The 24,576-nt window shown below is 39.7% G+C and overlaps 1 long non-coding RNA gene and 1 pseudogene across 1 annotated transcript in view; one reads left to right on the top strand and one right to left on the bottom strand.

Annotated features, from left to right (window-relative positions):
- Positions 1–3,919: 3,919 nt before the first annotated feature.
- Positions 3,920–4,483, bottom strand: LOC131812704 (small ribosomal subunit protein uS7-like; annotated as a pseudogene).
- Positions 4,484–24,576, top strand: part of LOC131825958 (uncharacterized) — a 33,890-nt gene continuing 13,797 nt past the window's right edge. Inside the window, exons 1-2 of the long non-coding RNA XR_009351381.1 lie at positions 4,484–4,563; positions 7,119–7,229. This is a non-coding gene — a long non-coding RNA (uncharacterized LOC131825958). The remainder of the gene's footprint in view (positions 4,564–7,118; positions 7,230–24,576) is intronic.

The raw sequence follows: 24,576 nt of genomic DNA, 5'->3' as shown, positions 1-24,576 counted from the left end.
TCAGTCTTTTCTTTATTACCTCTAGATTTTGAGTCATAATTAGAAGCTTTTCCCTAGTTTGAAGTTAAAAAGGAATTCACCCATATAGTTCATGCATGGTTCCATTTTTTATATTTAGGTTCCTAATCCATTCAGAATTTATTCTTGTGTATGGTGTGATATGAATGTAATTAAAACATTTTTTCCCCAAATCGTTACCCAGTCCCCCCACACCATGTATTTAAAACTCCATCTTTGTCTGGAGTTTGTCTTGATCACTGTGTTCCTAGATCTACTTTCTGCTAAAGAGTCCTTATTATTAATAGAAGTGAGATCTTATGCTTTCCTTTTGTTTTTGCTTGAAGATTACTGTTTTACGTATGGAACTTTTATAATCTGATTGCCAGTGAATGCTTCCTTCTTCTTAACATGGCAGCTTACCATGGTGTTCATCAGAAGGGAAGACTGTCAGATTCTGGGATGTCTTTTTATCTCAGCCCTGTTCTTTGGGTCTGTAAGCTGGAATGATGAGATAGGTGTCCTGAACACCATTTTCAGAATGTCCTTTGCTTTTCACAGTGGCCATTGAAACCACCCTTCTCACATTAGGAATCCAAGGCCCTCCATGTATAACAACATCCAATACCCCACCACCCCTCAACAGTTGCCTATAGGTTGTTGACTATGGGGGGGGGGGTAGACTTATCATCTGCCTTGTTAACTAATATATCTCAGGGTCAGGTACAGTGTCATACACACAGTGGGAAATAAAATAAATACTTTTTAATGATGATGGAGTGAAAGACTAAATAAATGACTGTTGCATTATTGTTACATCATTTGAGGTCCCCTGTAGGAACAGCTATGATATCAGCTTCCTAGACATGAACCACTATTTCTTAGCCATATTTAAATCAGAAAAATGGTATCTGTGACTGTATGTTGCCACTAGAGATTAATGATCTGTGAGTGTTAATACTATGGTTCAGCTATTGCACAAGATTTCACTTTTATTAGCTCACTTAATTCTCAGTACAACCCTACAAAGTAGGTATTTCCAGCCAGCTTCATAACAGGAGAGGGGAAGCTCAGAAATAAATTTTAGTGACTTGAAAAAGATGATGCAGATACAAAATGAAGCCAGGTCTTTGGGCTTCAAGTCCACTCATTTCTTGATAGCATGTTGAGAAGTGTTAAGATTCCACCCCCCCCACCACAAAATGTAGAATCTAGGAGAGTATAATGATGGTCACAACTGCCCATGACCCATCCCCTTGCAATGACTGATGTGTGCTAATTTACTATTTACAAACTGTTTACAACTATTTACAAACTATTTCTTGAGAAGGTGTCAGAATTTTGCTGCTTCTTACCATATTATTCACATACCCTGTTCTGTAGCAGGTAATAAATAATTCAGACTAAATTTGGCAAGAACAAATGTTTGTCCTTTCCCACTTTCTATTGGCTTGGGAGGAAATTATTTTCCCTCTTCAATTGTTTACTGAACAAAAATGCATTTACATTGTTTTCTAAGTCAGCTGTATGATCTGGCCTATTTTCCCCCATTGCTTCGATGAATAAATTGTGCAAAACCGCCTTGTTCCTATAACAGGAGATCCTGCTAAGAAAACATTCAGTTAGACTCATACAATAAAGCACACCAATCTGACGTCTGGGTCAGATTTAAGAAATCAATTCTCTCCTGCTTCCAAAGAAGGCATTTTATTCTGGAGACAAACTATCATGGTACAACTTGGAAAATGAAAATCTTTATTTAGAACCACTCTGGGCTTTCTGATGGGTCAATAGTTGTGTTTAATATATGTAAAGATAGGCCAAGGGCAGTTTCAAATAATAATATTTTCTTAGTCAGAGATAACTAAGTGCCCCCCCATTAACAACATGATAAAAATACCATGCATTTGTCCAGAGCATTTTATTTCCAGCACAAGTGGTCCTGCATTTGTATGCAGCCATAATGCAGGGAAAGGAAGACTGAAAATTATTTGGATTAGGAGTTAGGCATCTTAGGACCAGTTTCCAGCTGAATGACTTCTTTAGTCACTTGACTGAACCCTTTCTGAATGTGTAACATGTGAAAGCTTAAATGAGATTTGCACATGAGAACCTTCTATATGATCTAAAACATATAAACACAACACCTTTTATTTCTATCATTTTGGGGGTATTTTTTGCTTCCCATTGACTTAGGTAGGTAGGTAAAGAGAGCAACACCTACAATAATTTACTTGTGACCTGAGCAGGAGGAGTCTTCTGGTTATGTCCATTTTGAAAGAAGAGACCTGCAATTAGAGAAGGAGGGAGCTCAGGTGTCTCTGGTCAGTCCTTCAACATTTTTCAAATATATAGGACTCTGTGATGAGTGTTATTCTAGGTGCTTGGAAGAGGTTGAAAAAGACCAGATTTACCCAGTTTGCCACCATTGCGGTGCTGCACAAGGTTGAGGAACTGTTATTAAAGAGTAAACCTTAATTCCTCCCCTCTAGGCCCTCACGCTATATGGCGGGGGGGCGGGGGGGGGCAGGAAAGGCTGATGTACAACTAAATAATTGTTACTGGTCTGACCCATGTCCCAGGCTTCTCTTATTTTTCAGATTCTTGGCTGAAATCTCCTGTGCTTCAATTTGCATAAGACCAAATTCACTGCTGAGTTCTTTTCCTTAAGCCAACAGGCCAAGAATTATGGGATCAACTCCAAACAATAGGGAGAGAGTAAAGCAAAGCTCTCGGTCTACTTGTGGCCCGCAGTGTGGGGCTGTGGTTCTTTTGCTGCTCTGGACTGTTATCCTCTCTACCCTTTGTGTCTCTGAGGCTACTTTATGGTTATTACTTTATGGTTACTTTATGATTACCAGTACTTTATGGTTACTACTCTGGCTAACCCTCCTGCCCTGACTCTAATGCAAAGCCAGCTTGTGAGAGTCATGCGAAAAGGACATCTGTCGTTCTGCCGTGAACATCCAGGCCTATACCATCCAAGATGACAGCGGCTTAAACGCAAGAACACTTCAAGTGTGGCTTGTCCTAATTGAGGTGCACTGTAAGTGGAAAATACACCCTTGATTTCAAGATTTAATACATAAAAAAAAAGAATATGAGGCATCTCATTGTTTTTACATTAATTATATCTTAAGACAGTAATATTTTGGATCCATTAGGTTAAATAAATTTTATGAAAATTATGTATGTCTCCTTTTACTTTTCTAACAAGAAAATTAAAATTATGTTTATGATTTCCATTCTATCTCTATTGGATTTTGCTAGTTTACTTTTTAGTGTTTCTGGTTTACTTGGCCCACCCTTTCTTCTTCCTTGATGACTTCCCCTTTTGTGGTCTTTGATAGTCTTTATGCCTAGTGGCTTTCTTGCCACCATCCTAATTCATCAGACACACTTGCAAATCCTAGAAAAGAAAGAGTTCAGAATCTCCTGTCAGGAGAGTCCTTCATTCATTTGCAAATTTACTGCCCCCTGCCTCAGTGCCAGCTGGGCATATCTAGGGGAATTTGGAGGGGCTATCTTGTCATACCCCTCCCATATGATAAGGATCCACTTGTCTTTCACTGAAAAAATCGAGAATTGTTCTAGACATTTCTCTCAGAACAGAAACAAACAAGTTGCTGCTTGCACCCAGACTGGGGTACTGGGGTGAAGCTGGAAATGCTCAATGTGGCATTATATATAATATATATTGAATATAGTTAGATAGATAGATAGATATCTATAGATAGATATAGATAGATACAGATATCTGTAGATACAGATATCTCTACAGATATCTGTATCATCTCTACAGATATCTGTATCTATATAGGTATCTATAGAGAGATAGATACAGATATTTATATCTATCTCCCTCTTTATCTAAGGCTGCCCCCAAAGGCAGACAGGTTTATTGGTCCCACGGTCCAGGCGATCAAAGCTTAAACTTGGCTATACTTCCCAGCTCATCCTTCTTGGTAGCATAGGAATTGGAAGAGCCTTTGGTTGCCTGATAAGCTCATGTGCTAGACCCTCAGCAGTGGTCTTGATATTCTGGAAGGCGACCCCACAGGCACCTGTGCACAGCAGCCAAACACCTTAATTCACATGGCATAGTGGGGACACATGAATGCCCTGACCCCTCCCTGTTCAGGATTGCCCAATCCAGATTGAGTCCTTCCAGAACTGCTGTTGATAATGGCATGGACCAGGACCTACAGGGTGTTCTCACCAGTAAGCGGATGGACGATCTCAAAGGCATGCTTGGCAGTGGCATGGTCATGAGCTGCTTGCTGTTTTTAAGGCAGTGTATGACCATTGCATTGGTACGGTGTTCCACAGCAGGGCGATGCACCTTGTTGAAGCGTTTGGCCACCTAGCACCTTGCACTGGGGGACAGGTACTTGGCATCCTTCTCTTTCATGGCTCTGTAATCCTGAAAGGAAATGTCATTGATCTGTACCTAATCGAAGATCCACTTCCCAAAAAGTTTGATGTCACAGCTGCGCTGGGTCATCCTGAGGACACAGCTGGAGCATCACAATCAGTCAGTGTGCACCACACGCTGCCCTGACACAGGTAGGAAGAGGAAAGTGGCCTGATTTATAATGCAAGGTGGCAAGCCACTTGATCTGTTTCATTCTTACCATCTGTAAAATGGGCATGGTATTCCATGCCTATTTAGTTAAAAAAGTCCAGAAAGTGGTTGGGAAATCAAATAACATTGGGACCAAAACCAAAAAATAAAAATCAAAAAACAGTTTAAAAAGTAGGAAATGAAACAATCATGTTTAAATAGTGTCACCTGCACATGAGCTCATCTCAGAGAGAGAAAAAAAAAATCAGATGATGGGATTAAATCAGCTAGAGATGAGGCATCCCCCAAAGCATCAGAAATGTGTGAGAGCTTCGGGCATAACCTGTGTGTGCCAACATCAAAGCACTGCCCACAGGCTCGCTACCCCGTGGGCTAAAACAGATGCTCTGGTGATCCCACAGCCAGACCACCATCCTCCAATAAAGCATTCTCCATGGTAACGAAGTCCTTAAATCTTTAGAAGGGTCTTAGTGTGGATTACAGCAAACATCTCAGTACATCTTTCTTAGCAAGGATGTTGAAACACCACTGGGGTGCATTTTAAATACGTTCTTATTAACATACCCCTTCCTAGAGCTCAGAAAAAGCAGGAGACACTCAGAATCCTCTCAGAATGTGGAACATTGAAACCTGGATGCATTTTTCATTATGAGTGAAAAATATAGGCAAAGTGGTCACCCAAGGGATTCAAAGCCACTACCTTGGGAGTCTTGGTGGTTGGGCAGGTGAGTTTCTAAAGTAATTATTCTGAAAATGCTAGATTGCTTTTCAATCTAAAACCAGACAAGCTACTGTGTATATCCTTGCTAGCTCCAAAGTGCTGCGATGTTAAAAGGAGGTCTCAGTTATTTAAATGGGAATGAGAATGAGGAAAGGGCATTGACTTTATTACACTGTTTGGCTGCTAAATTCCAGGAAACATGGAACTTGAGGTATACCTTCAATGGGTATTGGAGGTGGGGGATGGGTGGTGGTGGTAGAGAGGGGTGGTCCAAAACCCTGGGCTGAGGCCACCAAGGGATTAAAGGTGGAGAAAGGAGGCCCTTCTGCTCAGAGCAATCTGCTCCCACTGTATCTTTTTCTAAAAGGAGTCAGCGAGGGGTGCCTGGGTGGCACAGTCCATTCGGCAGCTGACTCTTGATTTTAGCTCAGGTCCTGATTTCAGGATCCTGAAATCAGGCTCCGAACTCAGTATGTGTCTGCTTGAGTCTCTCTCCCTTCCCACTACTCTTCTCTCTTGCATGTGTGAAAGAGAGCTCTCAAATGAATAGATTTTTAAAAAATAAAAATAAAAAAAGGAGTCATGAAATCAAATCTGTGACTAAGAATCTTAAAATGAAAATAGAAGTCCACTGACAGATAGTTAAAAGAACATTTCTAACAGCTTTGCTCATAGTACCAAAAAACAAATTAAATGTTCACTAACAGGTGAATGGCTACAAAAGAGTGGCATATTCATTCAGTGGCATACTACTCAGCCACAAAAATAGATGAACTATTGATAAATATAATAACATCAATTGATCTCATAAGCTTTATATTTGGACAATAGAGGTCAGGAAACAAGATTAAGTATTATATTATTCCATTTATATGAAGTTTCAGAATAGGAGAAACTAAATTATGGTGACTGGTATCAGAACAATAGTTGTGTCAAGATGGGCAATAAATGCCTGGAATGTGGCGTTAGGAGGGAACTTTGTGGAATGCTGGAAGCAATCTGTGTTGTTTCTGGGGTGGTGTTTGCACAAATGTATATGTCTGTCAAAACTCATCAAAACCCATGTAAATTCTGCATTTTATTGTATGTAACTTATACTCCTATTCATAAGAGGGGCAGAAGAAAAAAAAAGCCATTTTCCAAGTTTAAATACAATTTCATCATATAACAGCCATCATGAGTTTATGGTTTCAATCTGATTTCAAGATTAATCCATACATGAATCTTCTCTCCTCCAGGCCTTTAATATAACTTCTGTTCTTCACTGTTTTCCTGGTTAGTGGGGTGAAAAGGAAAAGTATCCTGAATGTAAAACAATTCCCCCTCTTTCAGATACCTAGTTTCAGAGACTGTTTTAATGAAAATTGTCCTGCCATGAGTCCCTTAGCAACTAGCAACTAACATCTGAAATAGATAGTTTGGGGGAAAACATCTTGGATTATTCAAGTCACTTTTCCAAAGTGGTCAGAATCTAGAAGAAGCGTCTTTCATTTCAGACAGAAAGACAATGAAGAAAACATAGATTTACAGAACAGAAATTAACTGGTTTCACCACATACTTTTCCACTGCCTTGATAGTCAGTCAACAAATTTTATCCAGCCTCTGGCCTCTGTTGATCCATTATGGGATGCATACATAAGTCTGGATGAGGACCAACAGAAGTGAATTCTCTGTCACATACTTGATGATTTCTCAAATCTTAAGAAAGTAAGCAATCCTTGGTCAGTTGGTGTGAAAGTGTACAGTGGTCTCAAGCAAACACTAGAAGAGCATGGGTCTCATAATAATGATTAATTCTAATATTTATGCTCCAGTTTCTAGACTTTGATGGATTCCTTTCTCTGAGTTGCAGTTGTAAGATGATGTTGATGATTCTGATGGTGGTGATACACCAGCTTGGAACCCTGTTGGCTACCAAGAGGAATGTAGGTAGCAAACTTACAGCCTCCAGAAATCTCACACTAGAACTTTCATTTTGTGGTTGGGCTTCTCTGTTCTCTTGCTCACACTGTCTGTGCTATGATGCCCAACTTCGAGATACTGTTCTCTGTCTAAATGACACATCCATTCAATTTTATCTTTTTCAGGTCCTGGACATGTCCCTTCCCCACCAGTGAGCCTTTTCTCTGCACCGTCACACAATCCGTACATGCTTACTCTTATACTTGGAGGGCTCTATCTCACATGAATAATAAGTCCCTAATTAAAATGGACCAATTATCATTACATATTTTTTTTTTTATTTTCCAATGTTATTTGAGTGCATAGGAAACACAAAGCACTGTGCTTGACAAATGTAAAAACACACACCCATTAATAATGCCAATGCATTAATATATATGATGTAGGTAAAGATAATAAAGTTATAGAAAAACTATGGTCATGAACAACTGAATTTGTTAAAATGGCTATATTATTGGACGCTGGTTTTCAAAAGTTCAGAAGATGGCAGTGAAAGGTTTTTTTTTTTTTTTTAAGAGCAATCATTGAAAGAATCAACTGACCTTGCACTTCTCTGTCTCAAGTCAGAAAATAAACAGGGAAAGTGTATCTTAGTGGTTTGCAAGTGATTCAGAGCAGGATGTTCAGCTATTAGAAAGCCATCGATTGGGCTGGAGGAAATGAGTTGGCTGCAGCATGAGATATAAGCCAATGTTCAGGATTGTGAGGTCAGGGAAGGGTGCCAAGGTGCACCACATTTCTTGGCAGGAAATCAAACTCATTGCTAACGGTCTGTTCTTATTCTGAATTCAGGTTTTCTAGCTTTATAAAACTTTTACTTTGATATTCAATATTTTTTTGTTCAATCTCTCTTTTGTTCAATCTTTCAAGATTCTTGATATTGGTATAAAATCTTCCTCTTTGATTACAGTTTCCAAACCCTCATTTTTAGGCTAAAATTAATTCACTGCTTTTAGACTGACTGTTCTTTTAGACTGACAATCAACATTGTTCAAAGACTCTATTTTCAGAAATATCTCTCACTCTAGAAAATAAGCAAGTTTACCAAGAGTCTTACTCAGTTTAAAAAATATATAAATATATATATATATATATATATATATATATATATATATATATTTGTGGTTCAAGAATATCAAAGCCATTAGCTGCTCTCACCAGACTGCTTCAAATAAGGTATATTGGAAAGAGTCATGGCTGAACCGGAAACCAGCAGACACAGTTCTATTCTGGGCTTGACTTCTGTGTGACCTTGAGCAATTCACTCAATTTACTCAGTTCAGTTTACTCAGGTTTTGGAAAAAAAAAATTAAAATGATAATGCCAGGATGTTGTGGAGAGTCACCAGATTAGCAAGATACTCAGGACCCTTGAGACACAAACTAATGTAGAAGTAGAAGATAGTCAAAACTAGGTTCACAGCAATGCATCTGAAGTTCGATGTACCATATTCTCCTTTTCCATTTCCTCACGGTTTTCAAGCTCCATGAATTATTCCTTTCAAACACCCTATTCTATTTGAATTGTTGCTCAGTTACAAATGATGGGATACAGGTATACTCTAGTGAAATAAGTTCATTTCGATTCAACACAAGATTGAAGGAGTATTTATAGAAAGTAGATTATTAGTTCAATGATAATCCATAATCCCTCTAATATTTAAACAGTCTCCTGGCTTCTCTCTTTTTCCTAACCATGAAGAATCTAAAGTTGTTTTACTAATACCACCTCTTATTTGCCAAGTGGTTACTAGCTCCTAGGCGTTCTGCTCCACGCTGTGCTTGCCTTAACACATATAGTCCTCACAACTCCATGATGAGTGTCTTACTGTCACATATCTTCATTATAGACTAGAAAATGGAGTAAAGATCAGCACCAACTCAGAATCACTCAAGTTGGCAGGAGCATAACTATCTTTCGACCTTGGGTCTCTTAGCTTCTAGCCAGTAACTGATACTTTCCCCAAACTCGTGATTATCAAATGTGAGCAAACTTTTGAATATTTGGCACGCTCATTAAAGAGGCAGAGTTCTAAGACTCACACACAGGTTGTCCTGATACTATGGCTTGTTTGTATATCAGAAACACATCCAAAGATGGAGAGTGAGGTGTTCTGGTTTACATTCAGTGAAGACTGAGGGTCAGAAAAAAAGACCTGATAGGAGCTACTAGGGAGCCATCCTGTTGCCAGGTTGAGGTAAACAGGTGGGTACAACATACCTCACAACAGTTATTGGGTGGTTAAGCTAGTGTGACTAGAGTCACAACCCAACTTTTACCCTGGTGAATGGCAATGGCGGACAGCAATAGGATGGTCATGAGAAGACAGGATTTCTCATTCTCAGCACTATGGGCATTTTGGGTCTGATCATTCTTTTTTGAGGGGATTGTTCTGTGCATTATGGAACATTTAGGCAGATTCATAGTCTCTAACCACCATAAGCTGGCCCTCACTAGTTGTAAAAATGAAAAAATTTCCAGACTTTGTTAAATATCTAAGGGACTAATCACCCTTGCTTGAGAACCACTATACTATGTTCTATCAGATAATTAAGGACATCAATGAGGTCCACTATGGAAGTCCATTTTCTCCATAACGCTTCTTACTTGAAAAAGATCTGTACAGAATCCAGAGTTCAATGAGACCCATTCTTTGTTCTTAATACTCTATATTCTATTGGTGGAAATACCACATTTACACGTATAGTAAGAAAATAAGATATCACTGGCTGGAAAAGAGGTTCCAAGGGCTGTGTGTACCCAGGGCTGGTGCCCATCCCAGACTCTTAGAGAAGCCCGTAGGGACTGGGGTAGCCAAGAAGAGACAGGACACTAGTCAGAAATGAAGCCTGAGAACCATGATTTGGAATAGCAGCAGCAGCTATGGGAGGTGTTTTAGTGACAGGGCTCTGCTGACAGGGGCACATGCTCACAGAGAGCATGGGAGAAGGGACGTGAGCTGCCATGAGCCTGCAGGAGAGACACCGCTGTTGATGGGCAGACACAGGAGTACTGTGAGCTGAGAGGGCAGCAGGCCCATGGCAGGCTGGGAGAAGTGTTGGAAGACGAGCCAGTGGAGGCAGGAAAGAAAACCACTGCAGGGAAGATTTGTTTGGAAAGGAATGAAAGCTACAGCCCGAGGGTGAAGCAGAAGAAAAGGAAAATTGAAGCTGACGTATTTACAGGATGGTTCCAGAGCAAGACAGGCTGGCTTATATAACACGGCGAAGGTGTAAAAGGCTGTGCAGCCTAAGTAATGGAAGGGCTCCCAAGTTACACTCGACACAGAGAGTGGGAGGGCAGGAGGTGCCTGACTGGGGTTCTGGCTTTGGTGGTTGTAAAGCTTGAAGGAAAAAGTCACAGGGATGGGTCCTCCTTTCTTGCTGGCACTTCCTTGAGGAATTACAGAAATGATTTTCTGCTAAGGTGTTTGGGAGCCAGATGGCCCTTTAAAACATTGACCTTTCACAAGCTCGTGGTGAGTGCTGTGCTAGAAAGAACTTTATTAACTGTCTCTCTGGGACAAAACAAAACAAAGCAAAACACAACATTGTAATTTGTAGTGTTCTCGGAGTTCCGTGACGTAAGTACTCCTACGTGGCTAGTTTTCAACTACCATCCAGAAGCCACTGAACAGGGGACTGGGAGGAGGTGTGTTCAGTGGGCTCTTGCGAGTGTGTGCGACCGGTTTTGAGCCTGGGCTGGCTGGCTTCAGCACACCCGTGTGCCCAGTCTCCTTGAAGTCACGCCCTCTGAAATGCCATCTTCCCAGCCCCAGTGCCTTTCCTAAACCTTTGGGCAGAATGAGAACTTTTCAAGTGACCACTTGTCACAAGGTAATAGTTTCTATCTTTTGTGACTTTGTATCTACAGTTCCATTTAAAATGTACGGGAATGTTACATGCAGGCAACAGAAAGCCAACTGGAATGTGGTAGGACAAATGTAACCCACCCAAGATTTTTAGAACAACAGCAGCAAAATAAACTAATAGGGGAAAGGGGGCAAAAAGAAAAAAAAAAGAATGGCTCCTGTGGGCAGATTTTAAATCAGGAGCTTTTGCTGTTTAGTTCTTTGGGGAAGACTTTGATTTCATGTACCTGGATGGACAGAGTAGCAGCTGTTTTTTCTGTCACGCTCAAGGAGCCTCAGGGTGATAGACAGAGGCACTTCCAGCGTTCAGCAATTTGCAATCCTGATAGGGGCTGAAGAGGGAATAGTTTCTAGCCTCTGAGAAAGGGGCAGGAGACAGAGAGAGGGCAGCGTGTGTGACTGAATTAACTTTATCTGGCTCTCTTGTGTCCTTCCACTGAAGTTACAACATGAGACCGAGACACACTGTGGAGATTTCCAACTTACAGAAAATGAACTCAGACAAAACCTTCCCATGTCCTTGTCTTTTGGTTCTTGTTCATTACAGGGATACCAGGAATAAACCATGCATTAGTGTTCTCAGCTAAGTATCCAAGTGGCCACACAAGTCTGGTCCAATTACCTACAGAAAACTCTTTTGAGGGGTATTTTTATAACACATTTTCATGTTATCAAAATTTGAAAAAAAAAAAAAAAGAAAAGAAAAGAAAAAAGAAAGCAAATGATGGAGGGAAGAAAAGAAAAAAACCTATAACCCAAGAGGTGCATATGTAATTCTGTTTTTCTTTCCAGCCTTTTTTTCCCCTGTTATCTTTCTACTATGTTATCTTACTCTCAAGGTGTTTAGAACAATGAACTGTGATACCCTCCTTTTGTGAAGAGATATTAATAGGTAAATGCCAATGAGAGAAATAAACTTGTTAGCATACCCCTCTTCTTCCCTTTTCTGTCCCCAGCTCTATAAATTAAATATAGGAATACAGGCTGGTGCAAAAAGCCAGAATATTTAATTCCTTAATTCGAACTCTAAGAAGGTGTGTGGGTTGGAGAGCTCGCTGAGAAATAAGAGCAGAGCTTTTTTGTTTGTTTAATAGCTGGCTGATGTTGAGTTACCTCATTAGGCCCATGCAGGTTTAATGATGCTTTGCTGAGGGTGCACTGGTAGGTCCCTGCAGAGGACAAGGAATTGTTTTCCTTGAAGATTTCTCAGGCAATTGTAACCTCTTCTCTGTAATTGCCCCATTCGGCTTTGAAGCTCTTTTAACAGCAAAGGGCTTTCCTAAATGTGTGCATGTTTGGCGCACCTTCTTTCCTCCTGCTCAGCCCTCAGTGAACTTTCTTGCTGGGGAGCCTATTATTACTTTTCGCTGGGCTCTGCACTCAGTGGTGGGGTGGTGGGGGATCATGAGATTTCCACTGTTTGCCCCTCACAGCAGCTGTCCCAGTGGTTAAGAATGGGGACAGTCTCTGGCATGTTCAGGATTTGACAGTCTACTGGTGCTTTCAAAACCATTGCTCAGTGTATCATCACTCCCCTGGGAAGGAAACAGGAGAGGTTTTATTGGAGAGGGGGATAGAGGGGAAACCCAACTATTTGGACTGATATCATGAAGCCAGTTTGAAGTAAAAATCAGCTGGCTTTTGTCTTAGAGTCTTTATGTATTTATTGGGGGGGGGCGGGTAGGGGATAGTGGCAGAGGGAGAAGCAGACTCCCAGCTGAGCAGGAGCCTCATGCAGAACTTGATCCCAGGACTCTGGGATCATGACCTGAGCTGAAGGCAGGTGCTTAACCAATTAAGCCACCCGGGCACCCTAGCATTTGTCCTAAACTCTTCTCATCACTGTGCTTTGCTTTCCTTTCCTCTTTTGTTTCCCAGAAAGAAGCCATTATCTATTTCAACAATACCTTTTCTGGTGGAAGATTTTAAAATGGCCTTTTGTAGCTGTGGTTTAGTAGCACAAATATGGAATTACTTGCTTGGCATCATCTATGTAATCTTGGTGCTCCCCTTGCCTACTGATGTTAGATGATGGGTCAGATGCGACTCAAGACAGCATCCCTGGTGCCTCGATGACTGGGCAGCCTAACCCAGTGCTGGTCTTTGCAGACTAGCAAAGAGGGAGGTTTCTAAGCACAGTCCCATCCAAAAGCTCAAAAAGGTGACATCATCAGATCAGTCCTTTGGGAACAAATGCCTCTGAATTTAGGTAAAAGCCATATTTCTAGATTATTCCTCAATCTCACAGGCTAGCAGCAAGCAGATGTACTATTATGGTAATAGAACTATACTGGGCTTGAATAGAATTGGATTGGGAAAGACATTTTTATGGGCAACGAGATTTATAAATTTTCATGAAATAAAACAAATAACTTTCTCCTTTGAATTGAGCTAGAAATATTGCAACTTCTACCCCCATGATCCATCTGTGCATCAGGAAGTCAATATATATATATTTTTCCTAATATTTGACAAGACACTCACTGTCTTATCCCTGACAAACCCAGGGAGACTTTGCTGAAAGTTATTTGTGTCAGAGAGGTGGGGAGAGATGTTGAGGGATTCTGGTAATAGGAATCATGTTATTATTCCACTGCAAATGAGCCTCAGAGCGATTTTCCTGATGTTCAAAATTGGTCAAGAGTAAAGATGGAATTTGAATCCAATTCCTCTGATATCAGGCCTTCTAACTCTGAATCCAATTTTCTGTCCTCTCCAGCCCTGTTGCAGCCTGCTTTGAGAATGTTCAATAAAGGTTTGCTGAACGGGATTGAATGGAACGGCAGGCCAGAGGGAGTTTTAGATCTGCCTTCCCAATAAAGACAATTACCTCTCGACCAGATTCTCAGCTTTCTGTTCTGCCTCTGAGTTCATTTGATAAGAGACTTGATTTGGGCTTGTTTTAGCAGATAAGTTCAGTTAATATTTATTTTAGGAAAGTGGGATTAGTGAAGATAGGTGGGGAATGAATTATACATTCTCTGAGCAACTGAAGGTCGTTAGGAAAACATGCAGCTGCCAGAGATTTCCAAGTGAGACGAGCACAGAAAGGGCTGGAGGCAATTTCCAAATGTTCTGGTTTCTATTTATTGGAATCACTTTGGAAGTGGTGAACTGGACGACTGGGCTGTTAATCCAAATAAAAAGGAACTTTTTACAAGGGAAAGTGACACATCTTTAAATAAGAAGAAGACAGCTCCTAAGGTTGGGAGACAAGAAGGCAGTGGGACTGGGGGAGCCAGAGGACGTTGATTATTTTGTGGTGTCAGTAAGTAAGTGTAAGGAGCCAAGAAGAGGGGGAGGAGGTAGGGAGAACCAACTCAACTAGCAAAACAGGCCTTGACAAGACTATACACAACTCATTTTGAATAATATTAATATTCTCTCCAGTGGGACAATCTCCCATAGAATAAAACTGGAGGTTGAGGTTAGACAAAAATAACACTGAATAAGTCATCCTTCATCCTCCTGACCCATATCCCAGGCACTGTGCTAAGTACTTTGCATGAATTAGCACATTAAATTAGCAGTCCTATATGCAGGGGGTGGGGTCAGGGAAAGCACACAAAATTTACAAAGTTTACAGACATCTGGGTGGCAGATTTGGTTAAATATCTGACTTCAGCTCAGGTCATGATCCAGGGTCCTGGGATCGAACCCCAAGTCAGGCTCCCTGCTCAGAGGGAAGCCTACTTCTCCTTCTCCCTCTGCCCTTCCACCCTGACTTGTTCTCTCTCTCTCAAATAAATAATTAAATGAAGTCTTTAATAAAAATGTACAGATGGGGACACAGTGCATGCAGCAGAGAACAAAACTGTAATTTAGAAGTAAGCAAGTACCAGGACTGTCACTGACTAGTTAAGTGACCTTCTGCATTTCACTTAAACCCTCTGAGCCTCTGCCCTTTATCTAATATGGACTTAATGAAGCCCAGCTCTGAGGTTTGATATGAGGAGTAAATAAGACAATGCATATAAGATGCCTGGCTCCTGCTAGACACACATTTAAATAGTATAATGCTATTTCTATGCATCATTAAGGATTTCATTCTCCTTAGAGAGCCTGTGTTCAGTTTTCCTCATGATGTAATAGGGTATCATCTTCTGTCTTGTCTCTTAAGTATTCCACAGAATTTAGATGTTTCATCTTGCTTCCTGGAGAATGCTAACTATCAATGGATTTCTTGAGTTTTCAGTTCCCTATTTCCAGGCTCCACTCACCCTCCTCCTCTTTCCTTCCCACACAGTATGGTTGATGTGATGGTTGTTTCTGTGTGTCAGCTTGATCGGGCCACATGCTGCCCAGATGTGCTCAAATATCATTCTGGACACGACAATGGGGGTGATTTTGAATGAGATTAATGTCTGTGTCAGTAACTGAGTGAAGAAAATTGCCCTCCCTAGTATGGGTGGGTCACAGTTAATCAGGTGAAGGCCTGATTAGCAGGAAAAGATTGACTCTCCTGAGAGTTGGAGGTAACTCTCTTGAGCTGGGACATCAGTTTTTTCCTGCTTTTGTACTTGACCTGAAACATCCAGTTTTGGTTCTCGATCTTGTTGGCCTTTGAATGGGAACTTATACCATTGTTTTTCCTGGTTCTCAGGCCTTCAGACTTGAACTGGAACTCTGGCTTTCTTGAGCCTTGAATCTCCAGCTTGCTGACTGCTGAGATTGGGACTTCTCAGCCACCAGAGTTTCATGAGGCCATTCCTTATAATATATATCTATATATAACACAAAATACTAGGTACACCATCATAATTACATGTAAATAATTATACAGTTACATATATAATTATATTATATATACTAACATAAAATGTATAATGTAACCATATAATAAAACTACATATAATTTATATTATATATACTTATATGATATGTACTTTATAATTATATTAAAGTATATAATTGTATATTAATCATCAATCAATTTGTACATTAATCATTAATAATATATCAATCAATGTAAATTAATCATTATATTACTATAGTTACATAATAACTTTTGACTCCTGAAAAACTTAACTACTACTGGTCAGCTGCTGGCCAGAAGCCCTACTGATAACAGAAACCATAAATATGTATTTTGTATGTCATATGTATAATATACAGTATTCTTAAAATAAAGTGGAGAAAAGAAAATGTTTTATGAAAGTCAAAGGGAAGAGAAAATACATAGATAGTATAGTACTGTGTTTAACAAAACAAAATATACAAAAACCCAAATTCAGGTGGACCTATGCATTCCAACCGGTGCTATTTAAATGTTAGCTGTAGTTAGCTAGCATATAATACAGTTCTATTACACAGTATAGTTAGGCAGTGTATAATAACCCTGGTTCTGTTTTTTGAAGAACGGTGACAACGCAGTTGAGGGTGCAGAGGTAGAGAAATGGCATCTCTCCAAGGTTATGTTAGTACCCAAGAGAGAAGACAGGGTAATTACCAGCTCTCCTGGCCCCTGGTTCTGGGCCCGTCCTATAGAATTCTTCACTCTATGCTGCCTCCCAACAATAAATGCACTTCCTAGTTAAAGAAGAAGGAAATGCAGATCAGAAGACTTTGTCACAAATTGAGATAGGACCTCACTTTGGCAGCCATGACTCTACATACATTGGGGGAGGAAGATGGCTTGACACTCACTGAGCCTGCTATTTACTCAGCACCTAGGGCCGACTGATCATGCTCACACGTGTTCTTTCTTTTAATTCTTTCAGAAATATACCCTGGGCTTCACTGTTAGATGAAAACACCCAGATTCAGTACAACCAATGTCACAGAGCTGGTAAATAACCAGGTCACTTCTGCCTGAATGCAGAGCTCACATTCTCACAGGTACAGAAGACAGACTCCCTAAAATCAGGCTGAGGTGTGGATGGAATGCACCCAGAGGAAGAGAGTGTCCAAGAGAGCCTGAGCATGAGAGCGACGGCTGGGTTCTGCATCCCACCCCGGTTTCCAGCCTTACATCCCCTGCCCTGTCGCTATTTATCAGCAGCCCCATATGCCTGTGTGGGACACAGGAGTCTGGGATGATGCCAGGGCCTGGCAGGCAGTGCTGTTCAACAGCCAAGCACATCTGCTCCTGCAGCCTGCCAACCTCTTTAGCTGCTGGCTGCTGGGCTGCGTGATTATCTCCTTTCAGACCCCATGCCTGCATTCATAGAAAAAAAGAACACTTCCCTCTCTCCCCCTCCCTCCCCCTCTCCTTCTCTCCCTTTCTCTCTCTCAATTCCCATCCTTTCTTTTTCACTTTCTCTCTCCCTCCCATCTCCTCTCTTTCTCTCTCCCTCTCTCCTTTCCTTCCCTCTTTTTGGTTGGACTTTGTCCTCATTTTGCAAATAATAATAGGAAAAAAAAACCTCATTTGAATGCTTTTGCTGCAATTTGAACTCGGGGCTCATTTCATGCAAAAGTCCTGCACCTCTGGCTTCCACTTTTTGTCCCTAATTCAGTACCCATGTCCCTTTACTGCTTTTTCTTCCTGCAAAATTTGTACTAAGTCCTAAACACTGGTGTTTGTTCTGACTGATGCTCTGCTGTTTGTCATGCAAATAGGATTTCGCTTCAAACATGATTTTAATTTGATGGATGTTCTGGTTGTTTGTCATGCAGGCAAGATCCTGCTGGCAGAATATTTTTTTAGCCAACTCTGGTAACTCCCACATTCCCACAGTTACTATAGTCATTTACTCTTGTTATGTAGAACCCAGGATTTAGGGGAAGTAAAACCACTTTGATTATATTCATTAAATGCATAATCCATAATATTTTCACATACCCATAGGAATGCATCTCTATAATAAATTTTTAAATGGCTAAGAATAGCAATGATTCTTATATGTATATACATGTGTACACATCTAGATGCAGACATATGTACATACGTGGGCATACCTGTATGTGTATGTATATTTCACTGTATGCTTCTGCAATTACTTCTTATTTGTATTTATAAAAATAATGATATCCTTTATTTATTTATTTTTTAAAAGATCTAGATCCTGGTGCCCAGTTTCAGATGCTGAAAGGAGCATCAATAGTCAAGGTCTGGGGTCACTAAGAGACTGTGTGACTGCATGGAAAGACGCAAGGAGGCCCTAAACATGTAATGCCTGGACCAGAGGTGCAGTAGCAGTAGAGACATATAGGAGCAGTTAGAGGTCAGCCCCAGGGCAGCAAGTGGGGAAGGCCTCGTTAGCTCAGGATAATTTCATACTGAGATAAGATCATTTAAAGTGAATTCACAAAAGTGGGACACATATTTTAGAGAAAAGATTAAAAGCAAGTTTGACTGGGATAATGCATGACAGATGAAACTAACAATTATGAAGATAAGTTCATTTAATCTTCTTTTTTTAAAACTATTCAATACGAATGTAATCAGGGCCTAATTCCTAAAATGAACAAGAAACCGATCAAGTGGGTTTCTTCATTTGGGAGGAAGTGCATGATTTCTGTTATAAACATACGGTATTAGGATAATATTCACTTTCCAACTGTCTTTCATATCCTGCCCTTAAAGAACACTGTCTTAAAAAAATATTTAATATTTTTGGGACACCTGGATGGCTCAGTTATTTAAACATCTGCCTTCAGCTCAGGTCATGATCCCAGGATCCTGGGATTGAGCTCTGCATTGGGCTTGCTGCTCAGCGGGGAGCCTGTTTCTCCCTCTGACTACTGCTTCCCTTGCTTGTGCTCTCTCTCTCTCACACAAATAAATAAAATCTTTAAAAAAAATTAATATTTTGTTCATTTTTTCCTAGTCCATATTTCTGCCTGGAGTACCATTTACCAAATGACTGTCATGCAGAGTGTTCTGTCACCTAGGTAAACCGCATGAGCTCCCTGCTTCAAGTCCCGCTCTCCTCATATAGCACATAGCTGTGTCCTTCTTCCTTCTCTGTCATTCAGTGTGCCTAACACAGCACATTTCATCTCTCTTGTTCCATGTCCAGAAGGGGTACGTATGGCTTTCTACTGCAGAGAGGAAAAATGCGGTTCAATCATTCATGATCTTTGTAAAAAAGTGGCTAATAGACATTGTTCTAGTCCAGGAAAGGTCCAAAATTTAGGAAGAGTCAGTAATAAGTCAAAATCATTTCCCTTAATGAGGCTATAGCCTGATCACTTACAGAAGTTAGGTCAATTTCCCAAAGCCATTAACGGGGTGATGGGCAAAACTGGGATTGAAGCTGGGCCCAATGACTCCAGAATCTCTGTGCTTGTCCCACCTGAATCTTGGGTCTTTATTAAAACCTCCTCTTATCTGGACACAAATGGAAGGGCTGCTCCAGGGAAATTTGCATTGGGTACTGCAGTCCCCACACTGAAGACGTGCAGTTTCACCCACTCCTCATTCTGACCTCGTGCTTCTGTCTGCATACCTCAATGCTTAATGCTTTCTGTTGACCAAAAAAATCAACTGTAAATAAATAGTTTTGTATAGAAAAGTATGATTTGGAGTTTGGATAGAGGATTTAAGTGAAATGGCTGCCTCCAGGAAGGAACATGACCTGAAATATCTTTAGCACTCCTACCCCAGCTGTGTGGGTACTGTATCTCTTTGAGAATGGAGAGGACTCACGGAAGTGGGAAAAACTCAAGGACAAATATAGGTAATACAGGGCGCCTGGGTGGCTCAGTGGGTTAAGCTGCTGCCTTTGGCTCAGGTCATGACCTCAGGGTCCTGGGATCAAGTCCTGCATCAGGCTCTCTGCTCAGCAGGGAGCCTGCTTCCCTCTCTTTCTCTCTGCCTGCCTCTCTGTCTACTTGTGATCTCTCTCTGTCAAATAAATAAATAAAATCTTTAAAAAAATATAGGTAATACAGATTTTTAGACAGACCTGAAACAAGTTAATGCAGGTTGCTCCCTCTAGAATGGATTTCCACAGGTCATTAATCTACTAATTGGACACCCCAAAAGTGAGGCTTTTTCTCTTTCCCGTCTGAGGTTCCCTTGGTTGATGGAAGTCATGTGGCTCTGTAACTAGTTTTTTAAATCTCTAGAAATACATTTCAGTTATGACAATTGTTTAAATCTTCTTCCTCAACTTCTGACCTAAATATGTAAAAACTATCAATACTTACCTAGCAAATGCAAGAATATAGATATTCTGGGTCAGGAAAACAGGATATAATCACAAATTCTAATACATTGTAGAATTGTGGCTGTGTCTTCATTTATGAATGCCATGTTTAAATGCCTTATATTAATCATTTTCACATATATTAAGCAATTTTAGAACAATGGTGTAAAGGATGAGTTCTACAATTACTGATGTCCTACTATGTGCAAGGGAATATGCAAAGAATTTTATACATATGTTTTTATTTACTCTTCTAAACCGGAAATCAGATCAAGTTCCTCAAGGACTTTTGTATTATTTGGGCAGAGCTAAAAGTGTATAGGTGTATACATGAGTGTATAGGTGTATACATGAGTGCATAGGTGACTACAGATTTCTATTTCCTCTAGTTACATTGGCTCACTATAATCCTTATCAGTGTGGAGATAGTTAAATTGCTCTATGGACCCGCTTCTCATAGGTCTTCTTGAACACGGGAGAGAGCTCTTAGAATTTGGGTGGTAAAAATCATTTCCTTGAGCTCCTACCATTGGCAGGCATTGGACTTTCTACTGTGAAGGGAAAGAGAAAACAGACACAGATCTTGCCTACAAGGGCTTTATAAATGTGGGAGATAACACTTTATTTACCATATACAAGTCATATGGCCCAAAATATATTTAAAAATATGGCCCAAAGCCTGGGTGGCTTAGTGGGTTAAGCATTTGCCTTTGACACAGGTCATGATCTCAGGGTCCTGGGATCAAGTCCCACATCAGGCTCTCTGCTCGGCGGGGAGCCTGCTTCCCCCTCTCTCTCTGCCTGCCTCTCTGCCTACTTGTGAGCTATCTCTGTCTGTCAAATGAATAAATAAAAACTTTTTAAAAATGTGGCCCAAAATACAGCTTATATTATCAAATTCCATCATCCTAGTCACCTTATGAGAGAGAATAGGTGTTTTCTGCCTACTTTGAAGTTTCTCAGTTTCCTCATTTGGAAAGTGGATTCCCATTTGGTACAGTATCTAATACAGGATTCCTATATGCTCCCATAAGTAGCAGACCTTACTTCTGGTCCAATATAATTTCATGTGACATACCCATAAATTACCATCATAGAGTTAAAAATACAATGAAAAAATGTTGTAAAGCGTTATGGTAGTTGGAAGCAAGTTAAGAAAGGAAGGAAGAGATGAAGGTAAAATACAAAATATACAATATAAAATTTTATTGCAAGTCTTCATGCATGGGGCATTTTGTTTGTTCTGATTTTGCAGAGAGAAAGAGAAGATCACAGAGAAGTAAACCATTTTGCTCAAGATTTCATAGCTAAGTGATACCGTCAGGAATGAAATTCAGATCCTTTTCACTCCCACCCCAATACCCAACACAGCCAGGCATACAGTGGAAGAAGAGGTTATTCCTGGGAATCAGGGAATATTGCTGTGTCAGCTTTTAGGACAAAGACTAAATTCCCCTTTTTTCCCTAAATGTATGTCATTGTGCAAATTGATGGCAGGCAGTAGTGAAAATCCAGGGATTAGCTTTATATGATTACAAAAGCTTTGGTCTTTTTCTTTTTGGTTCTGCTAATATTATTAATAATTGGATCAGGCTCTGGATAGAACAGAAAATAAAGACAAGTGTGCTAGCAGAGATGTCTTATATTTCATTGCTAAATATAAATGTTAACAAAGAAAAACCACTTCCTTTTATTTGGGGACTCAGTGCTTGCCACACAAAAGCTTTAATACAAATCAAAAGAGAGGTTTATTTATAAGTAAAAATGGAGTGATCACAAAAGCAAAGCATGGAGGCTGCGGGTCTGGTTCCACTTTCTGGATATTTTTGAGTACATGAAAGAATAGAACTTCTGATGCCTTTGAAGTGAGGTAATGCTAAATATCTTTGGCCAATGGATCATGAGCAGAGGTGATGAGGGACAATCGTTAAATTATTAGTGCCAGACACTCCAGTTTTTTCTTTCTGTCCAGGTTGTTTAGTAATATTTGAGATGGTGGGTGCTTATTGGCTCAGGATTTTGAGTGATTTCAATGAGAAAAGGCTCCACCCACATTCCCCACCCTCATTGATCTGCAGTGTATTTAGCGTGCCTAAGAAATACATTTTTTTAAAGATTTTATTTATTTATTTATTTATTTATTTATTTATTTGACAGAGAGAGAGAGAGAGGAAACACAAGCAGAAAGAATGCAAGAGGGAGAAGCATGTTCCCTGCTGAGCAGAGAGCCGGATTCCAGGCTTGATTCCAGGACCCTGAGATCATGACTTGATTCAAAGGACTTAGCCATCCAGGAACCTATATGTTGTTACTTTAAAGATTGAGTTGTGGGGATCATTTGTTCTTCCAACATATGGTTGAGCTAGGTAAAGTCATGGGACACACAGTACAAATGCTGGTATTCTTTCCTACAGTTTTCTATAATATCAGCTTTTCTGTGCATTATTTTGAGAGCTTCGTGAACTCAAAATATCAATTGTTGCAGCAAAAGTGTATCCCCTCTTTCTTTTTTTAAAAATCATCTTTATAGCTATCTCTGACATAATAGAGTAAGAAATACAGTAATAAATCTGAAGACATTATTTGTGAATATTTAATTTTGGTTTCCGGATGGGAATAAACTGGGAATTAAATCCATATTCCTACTATATGTGGAAAGCATGCTAACCAAAGGTATCAGTTAACACATGACCAATTTAAGATTTTTAACTCTGGTGAAATTTTATGGGCCAAAGACTACATCATTCAGCAGAATTACTATGTAATTTTGACTTTCAAATATTGTTGAGTAATTTCATTTAGTCTCGATTTTTCCATCCTGGGAAGCATAATAAGCACAATGCACTGAACTTATATTCATATTTTGATTAGAAAGTAGACTACAAATGATGGTTTTTCATGGTTTTAAAACAATAGTTCAAATTTGAGGAGAAAAGTTACAAAAACAAAAAACATCTCCAAGCAGTTCAACTTAAAATCAACAAACACAAAAGATAACACAGGCATCTAAGAGGCATCTAAGAGACAGAGGGAAAACAAACTTGTCTTCAACAATTTCTAAGCCTATGCAAGAAAATCTCTCTCTATATATATATATATATCTGTGCATCAACCACTTAAAGGTGAACAAAAATAATAACCATGAAGGATTGAAAAACTGGACCGAGAGCCCTTATGAGAAGTGGAATTGTAGGATAATGACTCACAGGAGAAACAATTCTTTAAAGAAACCTTGGTAAACTTTTAGGATTTGAAAATATTTTCCTTAGATCTAAGACAGTAATAATGAAGACTGTAGAAAACTTAAAAAACAAAACAAAACAACAACAACGAACCCTCTCTACTAAGGTTATGTGTTCAGAACCATTTTTTTGCAGTTAATTTCAGATAGAAAATCCCTTAAAATGCACAACCACATGTAAAATAGCTGTTAACACAGACACAGACACACACATACACACACACACATCTTTCCGGACTTGGCTTTTTATTTAGCTATGCTATATCTTTTGTTTTAAATTTTTATTCATTAACTAAGTGTCTTCTCTATCCCTTGTTTTAAATTTCTATTTATTAGTTAAATGTCTTCCTACATTGGATCCATTATTAAAAACTTCCTCAGTCTAACTTCTATTTAATTACTTTTGTATTCCTATTTAATTCTATTTTTCTGTAGGTGCACTTAAGCCCTTTTTGCATATAAAATGCACAGAGGCACACTTTTAAAAGGATATGTATAGGTACATCTACCCTTAAATAATTTATAATAATTTTTATACCTTGAATGCCTATTAATATCTTCGTATTTATCCCACCTGCAAATCTTTTACCATTTCTGCTAAGATCACCTGTCAATGATTGTTTATAAAGATATTGTATATAAATGAGAAATACGGGAGAACTAGGATATTAATTCCATTTTCTGGTCCTATGGGCATCCTGAGACCAAATAGCTTTTTTTTTTAAAAATTAATTAATTAATTTTTTAAATTTTTTAAATATAAACATGTATTTTTATCCCCAGGGGTACAGGTCTTTGAATCGCCAGGTTTACACACTTCACAGCACTCACCAAATCACATACCCTCCCCAATGTCCATAACCCCACCCTCCTTCTCCCAACCCCCCTCCCCCCAGCAACCCTCAGTTTGTTTTGTAAGATTAAGAGTCACTTATGGTTTGTCTCCCTCCCAATCCCATCTTGTTTCATTTATTCATCTCCTACCCACTTAAGCCCCCATGTTGCATCACCACTTCCTCAGATCAGGGAGATCATATGATAGTTGTCTTTCTCTGCTTGACTTATTTCACTAAGCATGACACGCTCTAGTTCCATCCATGTTG

Source organism: Mustela lutreola, chromosome 1 (genome assembly GCF_030435805.1).
Source record: "Mustela lutreola isolate mMusLut2 chromosome 1, mMusLut2.pri, whole genome shotgun sequence".
Lineage (NCBI taxonomy): Eukaryota > Metazoa > Chordata > Mammalia > Carnivora > Mustelidae > Mustela > Mustela lutreola.
This window is presented reverse-complemented; position numbering and strand designations above follow the sequence as displayed.